At 32.0% G+C, this 16,572-nt stretch overlaps 1 long non-coding RNA gene across 1 annotated transcript in view; it reads right to left on the reverse strand.

Annotated features, from left to right (window-relative positions):
- Nucleotides 1–2,839: 2,839 nt before the first annotated feature.
- The window catches only part of LOC118746205, a 28,881-nt gene continuing 15,148 nt past the window's right edge, over nt 2,840–16,572 (reverse strand). The window contains exons 2-3 of the long non-coding RNA XR_004993808.1: nt 3,482–3,603; nt 2,840–3,279 (exon numbers count right to left, since the gene is read on the reverse strand). This is a non-coding gene — a long non-coding RNA (uncharacterized LOC118746205). The remainder of the gene's footprint in view (nt 3,280–3,481; nt 3,604–16,572) is intronic.

A 16,572-nucleotide genomic window follows, 5' to 3' on the forward strand; every position in this document is an offset into this window, starting at 1 on the left:
TAGAAATATGCTTCAAAGAAATATTTATTAGTATTAACCAAACCCTTCAACTAAATTAACGATTTGTTACAACCTAGATGAATATTAGAAGCTTTAATATATTTAGTTATAATTACCAACCCATGGTAATAGTTCCCAATCCTTGGTAACAGTTCCCAAATATTGTCAAAATTCGGGAACTAAATATCTTTAGTTGTCGAAACTAATCTTTTTTCTCAGTGTATGTTAAAATATGCACAAACAAATATGGCTTAAACGACTTTATTTTGGTATAAAAAACACATGTACTTTACTCTGTATTTAAAAAAATTTTCAAAAAGGAATATGCTTTTGCATATTTTGGGTTACCCTGATGATCACTAATAGTCATTGAACAATAACAAAATACTGGAGTATTGTGCTGTTGAAAGAAAGGAAATTGTGCTATAAGCGACCATAAGTGCCGAGACTTCTAGCTTTAATTTAAGCTGAAGTGTAAGGCTCTATCACATTTTGTTTTTCCGCTAGAGCTTCTCAAATACTGCAAAAACGCAATTTTTTGATACTTTGACCACGTTTTTCTCAAAATTTGGACGTGGTGGAAACTTTTTACTTACGGTTTCGTAGTCAGCATGAAAACTTCTATCAAAAACAGCTTTAACATTTTAGGTTACAAAATTGTTTCCCATTTTTGTTGGCCTGTGTTACTTAGATTTGCGGTTTGCGCTATAACTCCTCTAACTTCATATCTGAATAATTAGTTGTATGTGTGCTATATGTTAAAGTGAACCTATTTCGATGATTTTCACTGTTAATTTTGTGTTTATGATGAGTCAAAATTGTACTAAGTTTTTACCTGCTTAATTAGAGGAGTTATAACGAAAAACAACACCTCTTAACAATAAATTGTATGGAAGCTAGATGTTATAGTGAACCGATTTCACTGATTTTAAGAGTAGTCATTTGCAAAATTTTAGCAAAAAACTTTAAAACTGAGCGAGTTATTTATAAAATAGTTAAAATTTAAGCAAAGTTTCAAGTATCGCTATCTCGAAAATTAGAGCTAATCTGTCAAGACCGCCGTTGAATTTAGAAGGCCCCAATTAAGTAACAGCTACTATCAGAACCTTTGCCCAAGAAACAGTTTAAAATTCGAGCACAGTGTTGCTATTTATTAAATTTTTAAATTATTAACGAGCAGCATAATTTTAATATCTTCTGTGCCTTGTGATATGCACCTTAGTTACTGCATTTCTATTCTTGTTTAATTTAATTGTACCCATCTTATTTACTTTTGGTAGAATAAGATTATCTTCAGATATTTCAGTTGAAGGCTTCTTGTTTTTTATTTGGCTATTAGCAACTTGAGCAGTATTTTTTGTATTGCTGACAATTTTTTCAGCAGGTTTCCATGTGTGCGGGGATAAAGCAAAATGGCAGCATGATGATTCGTACAACCCCATGAAGTAACAGTATGAACACACGACAGTTCTTTAAGTAACAAAAAGTCTTGATGTTTTCTTATCCGAATCAATTGGTGAATTTTCTCGGTACCAGGAGCAGCAAGTATTTGAGCATTTTTCATCTTGTCGATGACTTTAAAATCATCTTACAAAATTAAAAATGCCTTAACATTAACAGAATTTCATTAACCATTCCCTCTGCTGTTATAATATCTTTACCAAGCGCAACCATTCGATCACACAGAGATTTCACAGTGCCACCTGTTCCATCTGCGACAGTTTTGCCGTGTCCGGAAGCTGTGAGGTTCCATTAAGCGTACTTCAATCCCAGTTTTACATAAAACTGTTGAAAAAGATGAGAGCAGGTTTTTTTCTGTATTGCGAAGTAGGGCGATCTGTTTGTATGTGAATTGCTGATAATTCTGGTAAAATTTCCTGCATTAATTTTTGGACTGGCTATATATGAACCCACACAGCAGCAGCATCGTGACGAATGCATTCTGATACAGTGCAACAGGATATGCACTTCAAACCGCCGTTCACTGTTTTATAATAAAATGCCCCTGTGTGCAATAACAGCTGCTTTTGACGCGTGGAAATGTGCACTCTGTATTTCTGCTGTGTACTTACATACCCAGTTTTGGGAGAAATCTCCGTTATAAAATACTTCGTTGGGTTTTAAACATTCTCTAAAAGTTGATATCGCTCGATGCTGATGAATCCTAAGATACTCATACTTTAAATAGTTTTTAACGAGAGAGTTGGCTTCAGTTATTAAACCATCTATTGTAATATACAATTCTCATCTTGAATGTAATATTAACATCGTACATTTTGTTCCTTGCAGCTGGTCTACTAACAGTGCGAGTTACCTATTTGTAGTATCATGTTTGATCACTACAATTTTTAATGTAGATATTTTTATTTTTACAATTTTCGCATTGACTTTACCAGCATTCTTTATTGTAGATATTGCGTACATGTGATTCTGTAAGTGATTGTGCAGAAGCATTATCCAGCAACTTATGCTTCGACAATCTTAAAAGAACAAATTTCATGTAAGCATCCTCCATTGATTGGTCGGCGAACACACCAAAATGGTTTGTACTTATAAAATGATGCACGAGAAATCTTGATTGAAGGATGCTGCGTTTAGAATTTTGTGAATAAATTATTAAGAGCATCGCATAAATGTGTTTTTCTCTTTTTAATTTTGCCACGAGTTATAGTATCCTTAACACCTGGAGCGACGAAGAATTCTCATCCAACTCAAAAAACTTTTTGATTACCTTATATAATTCTGATTGTCTTCGGCCAGTTTTAGTACACGATCTTTTGCCGCTCAGTGATTCGGAATTTATATATTTTCTTTGAGAACGTAGACATACTAAATGAGATAATTTTTTCATACTTTTGTTTTTTTTTTTTTTAATATAGGGTCGGATAGTAGTTTTCTAAAACCAATTCCATCTTGTGCTGCTATTATAGTGTTTTTTCGTTATTGCAAATGTTGATCGAGTACTTCGCAGTACAAAAGGCGTTCATTAACAACTGCAGCAACTTGCTGTTCAATCGTTTTAACTGCGTTTAATACTTCATTTTCAGCACTAGTTTTGTTTGGTATGATTTTTTGAAATCTTGAGCAACGGACAGTCCATTTACAAATTAATTTATTTTTTTCTCTCACAGTGGCTTTCCGTTGCCGAATACGTCTGTATAATTTTTGTTGCCGTGCCAGCAAAGTACTTATGTACCTGTTCTCTTTATTTTTCGAATCGTCGTTTATCCATGTAGTTTTCATGTTGATTTATGTAAGTCTCCGAAAGACTTGATTGATCTGAAACGAGGAAATTTACGTAAGCGACATGCAACTAAGAATTAATATTACAAATGTCCAAGTTCAAAAAATAAAAGTCTTTGGAAAAAATTTGTATGGTACTTAGCGAGGCTGGATAAAAATAAATGAGACGAATACGTCATGAAATACGAATAAGAAATGTGCAAAGAATTTTGTGCATGTTTTGCTGAACTGTACTTACCCAATTTTCCCTGTTTTCCATTTTTTGACGCTGTTAGTTCATTTGATACCTCGGTCGAAACATTCTCACTACAATCTCCGCACACTCGAATGGAATTTCCAAAGCATTGGCATTAATTAAATCTATTAGATGATTACATAAATGTTTTCATGTCTTTTTAGATAGGCGCAATGGATTATTATTAGTGTTGTATTCTAATTTCCTCAAGCGCTCTTTCCTTTTTCATGAATAATTTTTCTCCTGAGGCTGGGTATCCGGGTGCCACAAGGCAGTTCAGAGAGTTTCTTTGCTAATTTTGAAAAAACCAAGTAAGCTGCGAGGTTATTTGAATTAACGAAAACATTTTGATTACAAATTACTATTCTCAACTTGAACTTGAAATTATATTATTTTGCCTTTTCCAGACTATTTCGCTATTTTATTTTGCCTTTTTTATAGGTTTTTAAGTCCTAAAAATCCGTTCCCTGGTAATAAATATCGATTGGATTGCGACTAGCGTGCAGTGTTTTTCAAGTGAAGACAATTTAAAACAAGCAAAAAAGTGTAAGTCTGGGCGGAACCGAACAATAAATACCCGGCGCAAGTATTCAATAGAGTTTTTTCGCCTTCCGAAAACTACCGCTACATGGTAAGCGGGGGTAGTTTTACCCCTATTTCAAACATCTTCTATATAACGGTCAATTAGACATAATGAGATACACTTATATACATAACTAGTGAACCCGCATGGCGTTAAGACGCCAAAATTGAGTTTAATATTTTAAACAGATGGCAACACTATTCCCAAACCTTAATAAGTATTGCAAATATTTCAAGTAAATTCGTCCATCCCTTTTTGAACGAACAGAGGTCTCAAATGGCGTCGTTTTTTTTTCCTCAAAATTCAAACCACCGTGCACCGTTAAAAAAGGTCGTAACTTCAAAAAATAAAACCCTAATGCACATTTAGAATGACGGTGCTGATCTGATGACCTTCACATTAAAGATCTGATGACCATAACAAAAAAATTATTTATTTATAAAAATTAACACAAACAAATTTTTTCGGTTTATTATGGGTTTATTCGAAAGAACAAATATTCCCATTAGTTATGGAACCCGATTTCATCATGTGACTGTCTTCGCAGTAGCGCATCCTGTTAACCGAGTTCTCCAAGACCTTGTTGATGGTTTCTGGCTCTATCTCAAGAAACGCCCGACATATGCCTTAATGGCCTGAATCGTTAATGGATTGTTCGCATTATATCGGTCCTTCACGGCATGGCACAAGAAAGTCTAAGGGCGTGAAATCACGGCTCCGAGGGGCCAATTGACTTCACCGAGACAGCTGATAACACAATTACCGGAACTTTATCGCTCAAAATAAAGATCGAATAGATGGCAACCCTAACAAAATATATTTTCAAACTAAAGTTTTATTAAAACTCTTTATTTCGCCACTCACATTTTAATATTTCATTAAAATTGTGTAAAAGCTAAAATAAATAAGGCTTTTTAAAAGGTGGCAACCCACTGCGAAGCATTATCAAACTAAAATCTTTTAAAGCTCTTCCGTCTGATACTTTGATACATAATTCAATTAACTGAAGAATTAAATTGAATTGAATTTTTTTTTTCACCTGTCAACTCTCCTCAACAGTTCAGATATAAATCCTTCTCAAACCCACGAACGATTAAATAATCTGTTTTAGTAACTTATTTAACTTAATAGCTCATCAAAGTTTAAAATTTTCAACAGCTGGCAACTCTCTTCAAACCATCAAACAAAATTTTAATGTTTAAACTAAAGATTTCTTAGCACTCTTTCGTTTAACGCCCAAATTTTAATACTGTGTATAACATGGTTTTAACTAAATTCGGCTTTTAAAGGAGGTGGTAACCCTTTTCAAAACATTTTCAAATTACTTCCTTTTTAAACCCCCTTAGTCTGGAACCCTGTGGGGGAACATTTTTAAATTACCTATGTAATTTCCCTGTTTAAAATTTATCTTGATATTTTAAACAGGGGGCAACACTCTCACAGTTAAGCTAAGAAGCAAAGCTTCTAATAACCATTTTGATTGATACCTACTTTTAAATAAATGATTTAGTTTTTGAAATAATCTGAATTTAATTTTTTAAAGGTGGCACTCTTTCAAAAAGTAAAACCTCCTAAAGCCTTTAAATTTGACACCTCATTTTTGAAAACCGAGTGAAAGATGGTGATATGATAGTATTGATTTATAAATAATCTGAACTTGATTTTTTAAAAGGTGGCCATTCTTTTCGGAAAAGTAAAAGCCTACTGCACATCAAGCCCTTTAATTTGATACCTTATCTTTGAAAATCAAACGAATGGTTGATATCTGATGACCTGGGCAAAAAGTCCTTTTGCATATTATATATATAGATATAGTTAAATTCTACTTTTTAACAGGCGGCATCCCTTTTGAAAAGTAGTTTCGCGCTAAGATATTCTTAAATATTCTTCGTCTAACATTGCGATATATATTTTAATCAACTGATGAATTAGGTTGAATTATATTAATTAATCATTAATTAAACTCCTTTAAATATAGTTCAGAAATAAAGATTTTTCAACCCCCCTTCGATGGATACCCGTACTTTAATAATTCATTTGACTTATTTAATAACTTGAATTTAATTTTCAAACAGGTGGCAACCCTCTTCCAACACCTCAAAAATATTTTGTGTGTTCAAACTAAAGTCTTCTTAATATTCGTTCGTTTCACATCATTATTTCGACATTTCATATAACTTTTGTATAAGTTAATTAAATTCGACATTGCAAGAAGGTGGCAATCCTCTTCAAGATATTCTCAAATGGCCACCTTCTGAAGCCCCTTTCATTATGCGCCTATACGTTGAAACATATTTATCCTAATTAATTTTTTTAATTCAAATTGAATTTAATTTTTTAAAGAGGTGGCAACCCTCCTAAAGTTAAGTTAAGAAACAAATACTTTCAAAACCCTTTCCACTGATACTCATTTTAAAATAATTGATTTTTTTTATAATTTGATTGTAATTTTTTAAAAGGTGACAACTCTTTTCAAAAAAGTTAAACCTTATTGCATATTTGCAGTCCAAGAGTTTTAGCTTGACACCTTATTTTGGAAAATAAAACGAACGGTGCTGGTATGACGGCATTGCTTATTTAATAATTTATATTTAATTGTTCTACAGGTGACAACTCTGTTCGAAAAATAAAACCAGTTTGCACATCTACAGGTCAAGAACTTTAATTTGACGAACGGTGCAGATCTTTAATGCGGAACAAAAAATGCCTTCGCGTATTATTTTGAACTTAAGTTCTTAAAGAGTGGCAACTCTTTTCGAAAAAGTTAAGCCTTATTGTACACCTAAAGTCAGAGCCCTTTGATTTGACACCTCAATTTTGAAAATCGAACGAACGGTGTGGATAGCATTGATTATTAAATTATTTGAATGAAATTTTTTTTCAGGTGGCAACTCTTTTCAAAAAAGTAAAACCTTATTGCACATCTACAGATCAAGCGCTTTAATCTGACATCTCATTTTTGAAAATCGGGTCAACGGTACAGATCTTTTATGCTGCACAAAAAATGCCTTCGCGTATTATATATATAGATAGAATATATGTGGGCGGTATCACGCCCAATTTACAAAATAATGTTTCTTATTTTCCAGGGATTGTTGTTAGAATTAATTTTGAGTAAATTGACGTCCTTAAATTTTGAAGTTTCACGCATTTTGAAAATTTACCATTATATGAAAAGCGGGCGTAATTTTAGTTCGGTTTTAATAATTTTCAACTTTTTGCTTTTATGTGGCGAGAACAATGGAGCGGTTACCAAGGTATACACATGTAATCATAAGTGGGCGTGGCTTCTCTCATTTTCCAAAAATTTATAATATTCCTATTATTAGTCTAAAAATGATTGCAAATATAAATTTTGTGTGAATAAGCTTCAGTAGTTACTAAAATATCGCAGTTTTCGTATTTCTGAAAATTACTGTTTCGGCGTGGTATATACCAAGTTTCGTGAAGATATCTAAATTTTTACTTGAGTTATCGTGTGAACAGACGGACCGACGAACGGACAGACAGTCACCCCTGAATCGATTTCTTTGTTTATTATGATCAGTTATGTATACATTTGTGTATATCTATCTCAATTCGTTTTGGTTGTTACAAACAACCGTTATGTAAACAACGTTATAATACCCTTTTGAACAAGTGCGCTTGGGTATAAAAACTTACAATTTTTGCATGTTATATAACCAATTATTATTTACATGAGAACTATCCACTAGTGGTACCCGGGTACCTCAGCCATGAGAACTAATAATAAAAAATTATTTTGATCAAAAACCCATCCTTATGAAAAAACCATTTTGTACAAAATTGATAGTTTTAGGATGTCACCAAACTTTAACTCGTTACTATCAGTAGTTTATAAAAAAATTACACTTGAATATGCAAAGGGTACCCGGGTACCCATCCATGAACAGGACGGTTAATGCACACTTTTCTTACCTACTACATATGAAGTGTACACAAAAATACTAATTGCACATAAAATTTCAAACCAGTATATAGTGTGCCTCAAAAGTTATGACATATTTAATTTTTCTCCTCTTTAAAATTACAGGAACAATTCATTTTTTTTTTATTTAAACACCTTTAATTCAAAAGCTATGCAGCTAAATTTATTCAAATTTTTGAGGCTTCAAGTATACGACAATGAATTACATATATGCAAAAGCAACCAGCCTGATACCGTTTACAACAATGAAAATACAGCAAAATAACACACAGGTTACCTGTTTTTTAGATTTGCCCAAATGCTTCCACAAATTGAAGCAATCATTAAATAATAAAATACCACCTTATCAGTTCGAGCGTAATCAAATGATTTTTTTTTTTTAATTCTAAGTCTTGAATTGGCATCTAAATAGGATTTGTGCACTGGTACCGAGCTTTCTTATAAAGGTCAAAGAGGAAAATGAGGCAAAATATCTTGTCTTGAAAACACGTATCAATACGATTGCGAAAATGTGGTGGCGACAAGCAAGACTAATTACTTTTCGCTCAAGATGCTTTTACAAAAGAATTACCTACTGCTCCGGTTTTGACGCACATTTTAACGGATGTACCAAACTTGATCAATGAGGCGCGATGGGCGCGTGAGTGATTTTGGCTCACGTTGATGGTTTTGTAAATCACGCACACTCACGTTTTGTTATATTTCAATCACGTTCACGCACATTCTCGACGACTAGTTTTTTAATCACTCACGGTTTGTCACGGACATTTTTTTTTCAAATGGAAACTTTATTTCTATAAATAGGATTTCATATAAATATTGTTAAAAAGCTTGGCCAAACGCCTTGCCTGGGATGAACGCACTATTGATTTTTTTATAGGGGCGCACGCAGGAATATATTTTTGGGGGGTAAGGGTTTATACTTCTAAATATATATCATCAGCAAATACTGAAAATTCGCTCTTTAAAATACATTTATGATAGTTTTATTTACAGTATGAAATAAATAAATAAACTTTTTAAAGTGTCATCAATTGCATTTTATTTACATAAAATTTACAAAGAACTCAGACATTTTTAACCGGCTTCAAAAAAGGGGAGGTTATCAATTCTTCGGAGTATTTTTACTTCTTTTATTTGTTACACCGCATAACTTTGCACCGCGTGAACCGATTCCAATAATTATTTTTTTTACCGGAAAGATGCTACCTTAACGGCCCGTCTCCACAGGCAAAAGTTTTTGCCTACCAACTGTCATTTTTATTGCCTGATAAAAATTTTATCATCGGCAATATTTGTGCGTGGGCATTTTTTATCTTGATAAAAGCATTTATAAGATGGCAATTTTTGCCGGATTTCATCAATTAAAAAGTTTAAAAAATATGCTATTTCACACCCAAGCAAATAATAACACATATTTTAATAGAAAACAGTTCAATTTTTGCTTTTATATTGAAATATCGATAATATTGTCTTCTCGAAGCTATCGCGCAAATGAAAATGTAGCTGTCAAAGTACCAAATTGCTGGCAATATTTATCAAGATAAAAGCTCTGATAATTATTGCTTGCCAAGAGCAATATGCGGTCTCCATGGGCAAAATTTTGCCTGATAACATTATCAAGATAAAAACTTTTGCCTGTGGAGACAGCAAGTAAGGGTCGCCCCGTAATTTGGTTTAGATCCGATCATTAAATCCTGAAAGAATTAACGGTTAAAGATGCACTCAACTTTCAAAAGTAATACAAAATTTCACAAAAGAATTTTGATATACATAAATTAAATATTTTCACAAAATTTTAACACTTTTTTATTCATTTTCGTCGATTTCTGGTTTCTCATTTTAATACTTCGAATAACGAAAATTTAAATGAACTTGTATTTTTATCATGTAGCTCATTTTGGTGGAACGAATTCGAAGCTAGCAAATTAAATCTTCGAATGCTTGTTAAGTACATATCGTCGCTCCCAACGAAGAGTAGCACATCTCAAATTACCGTGGAAGACTAGCACGTTTCACTATTCGCGTCGAAGACTAGCACATTTCATTATTCGCGTCGAAAAGTAGCACATTTCAGATTCTCGCGTGGAAGACTAGCACATTTCACTAATCGCGTGGAAGACTAGCACATTTCAGATTTTTGCGTGGAAGACTAGCACATTTCGTTATTTGCGTGGAAGACTAGCACATTTCAGATTTTTGCGTGGAAGACTAGCACATTTCAGATTTTCGCTTGGAAGAGTAGCATATTTCGGATTGTTAAGCCGCGAAAACTGCACGTCTCCGGTTTAAAGTAAATCATAAAAGCATAATATATATTGAAAATTCAAACGTTTATTCTATATTTCTTTAATTGTATTATGAAAATCATAAAATTCAGACGGTATATACCGTTTACTAATCATTTGTTGAATATCATCCACTTTTCTTTTTTTTAAAGGTATTTTTCCCTTGTAAGCTTTAGGCAATTCACAGTGTTTCATGGTTGACCATTGAACATTTTTTTTCATTAGGTTCAACTTCTCCTCGCTTTGCATAAAGTCGTATTTTACTGCCATGTCTACTTGATTTTTGCTATTTTTTATTGTAATTTTCCGTACATGTGATATCTTAATTTTTTGCCAATGAAAATATTTGGACAGTTCTTCGAAGGAAAATATTTCATTTGCGTTTGCGTTGTTGAAAATTTGTTGAGTTTTTTTAGTATTCTCCTGGGCTTTAAACTTGGGCCAATATGGATTTTTTTAAGAGAATTAACTTTATTTTAATTGAAGGTTTTTTAAGTAAATAAATAAACATAACATAAATAATATCACTTTGAAACGGGGTGTTCTTGATATGATACTGTATGTATATGTTTTTTCGTATTTATTTATAAATAAAGATTCCCTGAGAAAGACGCGAATGTCGAAAGGTGTAGGAGGAAAAATAAACGTTTATTTTACTTGTAATAACCGGCCAAAAGGCTCCATATACAACACTAAACTTTCAGCATGACCGAAGAAAAATAATTATAGTATAAACATACATATTTATGTAACTTTTTTTTTTTAACGGCTGCTACAACCTTATATGAACTGCCTTGCGTATCCCTCTTCCACACAAAAATCTGAAATGTGCTAGTCTTCCAGGCAAATAACGAAATGTGCTACTCTTCCACGCAAAAATCTGAAATGTGCTAGTCTTCCACGCAAATAACGAAATGTGCTACTCTTCCACGCAAAAATCTGAAATGTGCTAGTCTTCCACGCAAAAATCTGAAATGTACTAGTCTTCCACGCAAATAACGAAATGTGCTACTCTTCCACGCAAAAATCTGAAATGTGCTACTTTTCGACGCGAATAATGAAATGTGCTAGTCTTCCACGCTAATAGTGAAATGTGCTAGTCTTCCACGCGAATAGTGAAATGTGCTACTCTTCGTAGGGACCGACGATATCAGTAGTAAACTTTTTTAGGTTATAAAGTGTAAAAAGCAACAGTAAGTGAGTATGCATTGCATATTTTTAGGACAATGTTTTCATTCGCAGTTAAACTTTAAAGAGCTCTCAAGAAAAAAGAAAAATTCTTACAAAATGACGCACAAGAAATGGAAAATAAAATTCATAATCAAATCATAATAAATTTAGCCCCAAAACCCACCCCTTGTGTGCGCTACGTGACAAATTTGATATGTAAAAGTAAACAGACAGTGTTTATTTTTGCACACACTAGGAGAGGAAACTGGTTACCTCTCTTTATATGCGTAAATTTAAACGAAAATTTTTTAGAGGAAATTTTAAACATTTTATGTGTAAACTGGGAAAATGTGAACAATAAATGTTTAAAACTCAAAAAACAAATTTGAAATTTGTTCTACGCCCCACATATGATAAGTTAAAGTAAGCAAGCAGTGTCTAAATTTGCATTCATAAAGAGAGGAAACTGGTTACCTATCTTAATATGCGCAAATTTAAACAAAAATTTTTTAGAGTGCACAAGATGTTCAAGATTTGATTTTAAGCATGAGTGGTTTAAAATATACACATAAATATACACATGAAATGTTTAAAATTACAAACATTCTGAAAGTAAAAATATATATTTTTTACAAGTATTAAATACTAAGTGCCAGGGGCGCACCCAGGAATATATTTGGGGGGAAGGGGTTTATACTTCTAAATATATATATCGTCAGAAAATACTGAAAATTCGCTTTTTAAAATACATTTATGCAAGTTTTATGTACAGTATGAAATAAATAAATAAACCTTTTAAAGTTTCATAAATTGCTTTTTATTTACATAAATTTTACAAAGAACTCAAACATTTTCAACCGGCTTCAAAAAAGAGGAGGTTATAAATTCTTCGGAGTTTTTTTCTTCTTTTATGTATTCCACCGCATAACTTTGGACCGTGTGAACCGATTCCAATATGTAATTCTTTTTTTTATCGGAAAGATTGTACCTTAAGGGTCGTACCGTAATTTGGTTTAGATCCGATCATTAAATCATGAAAAAATTAACGGTACTCCTAAATTTGTATATGTGAATTGAAGTCGGTTTTGGTTTTCGCTTAAAAATTACTTGTTTAATAAAAAGTTCTACAAACACAAGATGCACTCAACTTTCAAAAGTAATAGAAAATTTTACAAAATAGTTTTAATATAGATAAATTAAATAATTCCATGAAATTTTTACACTTTTATATTCATTTTCGTCGATTTCTGGTTTCTATTTTTTTTAATCATTCGAATAACGAAAATTTAACTGAACTTGTATTTTTATCATGTGGCTCATTTTGGTGAAACGAATTCGAAGTTAGCAAATTAAATCTTCGAATGCTTGCTAAGTACATATCAGTGGTAAACTTTTTTAGACTGTAAGTGTAAAAAGCAACAGTAAGTGAGTATGCATTGCATATTTTTAGGGCAATGATTTCATTCGCAGTTAAACTTGAAAGAGCTCTCAAGAAAAAAGGGAATTTCTTACAAAATGATGCACAAGAAATGGAAAAGAAATTTTCTTCTATCACAATTTCTTAAATCATAATAAATTTAACCCCAAAACCCACCCCTTGTGTGCGCTACGTGACAAATTTGATATGTAAAAGTAAACAGACAGTGTTTAATTTTGCACACACTAGGAGAGGAAACTGGTTACCTCTCTTTATATGCGTAAATTTAAACGATAATTTTTTAGAGAAAATTTTAAACATTTTATGTGTAAACTGTGAAATTGTGAACAATAAATGTTTAAAACTCAAAAAACAAATTTGAAATTTGTTCTACAACACACATATGATAAGTAAAAGTAAGCAAGCAGTGTTTAATTTAATTAACCCGGTGTGTAAATTTGCATTCATTAAGAGAGGTTACCTATCTTAATATCCGCAAATGTAAACAAACATTTTTTAGAGTATACCGATGATGATTTTACACTTCGCCCAAGCTCTTCCTCCATAATTATGAAAACGCTTTTAAATGCGTCTTTGTTGAGGCCGAAATTTTTCACAAGCTAAATGTTTCAGAACTACTAGCAATTTCCTTTGTATATTAATGAAATTTACCGGAAAAAAGGATACTTTACGCTAATGTAGGAAAAAAGCTACCTACGTGCCAAATTTAAAGCAAAACGGACCATAAATACGATTATTACCAAGGCTGCAAACCGGTTTTGAACCAAACCGTCGCTTTTTTCGGACTTCGAACCGAACCACGAGCTGTGCCGTTTTTATTTTGAAATCCCAAAACCGAACCGAAAACCCCTCCAAAAAATGGTTCGATTCGGTTCAAAATGAAAAACCCCTATAGCATTTTTCCCGTTTTGTAATACACATTTTTGTCTAAAAATACAACCGGTATGGTATGGTTGTAATTTCGCCCATATAAAGAATGATTGAAATGTTTTTGTATGGAAAAAATGCTTATCAACGCCAGCAAAAATGGAAAACAAAAAACTACATACTCGGATTTTTGTAGTTCTGATAAAAAAAATTTATACTTTGGTGTAATTTTGTTTAAATGTGGAGATTCTTTCTAATTTTCGTACAAAGTTTTAAATTAGGATTTATATGGTTTTCGTTATATAACTAGCTTCACTTTTATAAAAAATGTATGAACATTAATCCAACTAATAGTCAAACGTCGCACTGCTATTATTTTGACCATAGGTATACTTGTACCTATCGTCGGTCCCTACGAAGAGTAGCACATTTCACTATTCGCGAGGAAGAGTAACACATTTAGGGTTTAAACTAAATCATAAAAGCATAATTTATATTGGAAATTCAAGTGCTTATTTTATATTTCTATAATTCTATTATAAAATTCATGAAATTCAGACGGTATATAGCGTTTAGTGATCACATTTGCTGGAGATCATCTACTTTTCTTTTTTTTTAAGGCATTTTTCCCCTTTAAGCTTTATGCAGTTCATATTGGTTTATGGTTAACCATTGAAATCTTGTTTTCAGTATGTTCAAAGTTCATTTAAAAAACCACGATAAAAATATAGTAAGGTAAAACCGTTCTCTCAATTCGTCGGCCATGATTTTTTTTTGAAGTTTGCTAACATTTTAAAATCATGTAAAATTGAGAGTAAAAAAAAGAAATTGTTCAAAGTTGTTTTTGTTTGAGATTGAAAATGAGAATGTGTGTGTGAGTTTGTGTGTAAAATTTTAAAATTAAATTGCTTGTAAGCGTTAAGAATTTGAAAAATTCCTCTCAACGGTTTTACTTTCCTATTTTTTTTATCATGTAAAAAAACCACGTAAACCCACGCTTAAAATTTTGTAGAAATCTAAAAAAAATCAACTAATTTTCATTAAAAATTCAAATTTATTTACTCAGAAGTGTTAAAATTTTTTGAGTATGAAGCTTTATAGCCGATTCAATTTTAGTGTGATAATGTGCAAACATTCAAGAGCCTTAAAACCTTTGATTCTTTTTGTCGCATTCGCTACCATACTTGCACATTATTGCAATAAACTTGAAAGGGCTTTAAATCTATATACTCAAAAAATTCTGCGAAAATAATTTTGACATTTGGATGAACATTTTTAGATTTTTTAGTTTACTACAATGTTTTAAATTTGGGTTTATATGGACTTCTTCAGAGAATGAACGTTATTTTAATGAAAATTCTTAAAAATAAATAAATGAACATAAGTGGAAAATAAGTGCTCTTGATATACCTGCATGTACATTAGGGTGGTCCAAAATCAATAAAGTCGGAATTGTAATGCTCTCACCCCCTAGGATTGTTCTATACAGAAAAAGAGTGTACCCCTATTCTTTTATTTTAAAATCAAAAAATATTTAGAGGTCGCTCAAAGCGCTTAAAGTTTTCCATGTATTTTTGTATGGGAAAAAAACACTTTTCGTAGAAATGGTATAGAATTTTTTGAAAATCAATATTTTTCGGTCGGAAAACTCTGGTTCTCTTAAGAAGACTTACAATAATAATACCCAATTATTTATTTAACCATTTATAGAATCTGTTTTTCATGGCAGAAATACACACGGGATTAATATTCAGAGACATTTTTTGGATTTTTGTACCGATATTTGAGACATCCAGACTTTTTATTCCGATATTAATGGGTATGGGAGGAAAGCTTCTAAGAAATGGAAAATCTTTAGCTTTCTCCCAAAATTTTAAAACATCACCACAACTTTTGTTTTCTGATTTTTTTAAGTAAATCTAAGTAGGTACCATTATGTTGAAATTTTCATAGAAAATATTTATATGCGATTATTTTAAAACACGTTTTAAAGATAATTTTATTTGTTGATATTGGATTGTATTTCTATTGCACAATTTTATTTGTTTTACGCTTCGCGGCAATATTTTACCGAAATTGTTCAGTAAAATTTGTATTATTTTCTCTTATTTGGGAGGTTTGGTATATATTTCAATACGTTGCCATTATGTTTTGAATAAGTAAAAATCTTGTAGAGGAGTAGATCTTACAAACTCTCAGTGGTATTAAAGCCCATATTTGAAGCTAGATACTCTAAATTAAGATGGTGGATCGATGGTGAAATATATATGTTACTGAATAATGTACGTATTAGGGATGTTGCGAATGTGGAATTTTAGACATCCGCGGATGCGAATGCGAATGCGGATGTCAAGTATTTTTAAGAAATAATTTAGGTGGATAAATTAGTTGATTTAGATAAATAAAAAATTAAAAAGGTAGTAATTTTTAATAGTGTTCTTTTCTTTTAATTTAGTACTTGAATTTAAAAATTTGAAGTGGGTTACCGCCTGTTTCTTAAAGTGTCGTAAATGAAACCTGCGCCACTAAATAACTACTCGCTCAAGGCGAAAACTTGAAAAACTTGACAAAATTGTAAATTCTCCTCGATTGACGCTGCACCGGTTGAGAAGACTTTTTTGGCAGTGCAACAACTCCTTTCTGAGAATTTCATCCGGGCTGCAAATGTCGGATGTATCCTCCTGCCTTTCATCTTCACAATCTAGCATCATGAAAAGATCGTTGTTTAAACACCGTTATTTTCCATAGAATTCTTCATTCTCATTCTTTCGGTTGTTTCACAATTTGGAGAACCTATAA

The sequence above is a fragment of the Rhagoletis pomonella genome, unplaced genomic scaffold (assembly GCF_013731165.1).
Source record: "Rhagoletis pomonella isolate Grant_MI unplaced genomic scaffold, Rhpom_1.0 Rhpom_scaffold_00001, whole genome shotgun sequence".
In the NCBI taxonomy this organism is placed as follows: domain Eukaryota; kingdom Metazoa; phylum Arthropoda; class Insecta; order Diptera; family Tephritidae; genus Rhagoletis; species Rhagoletis pomonella.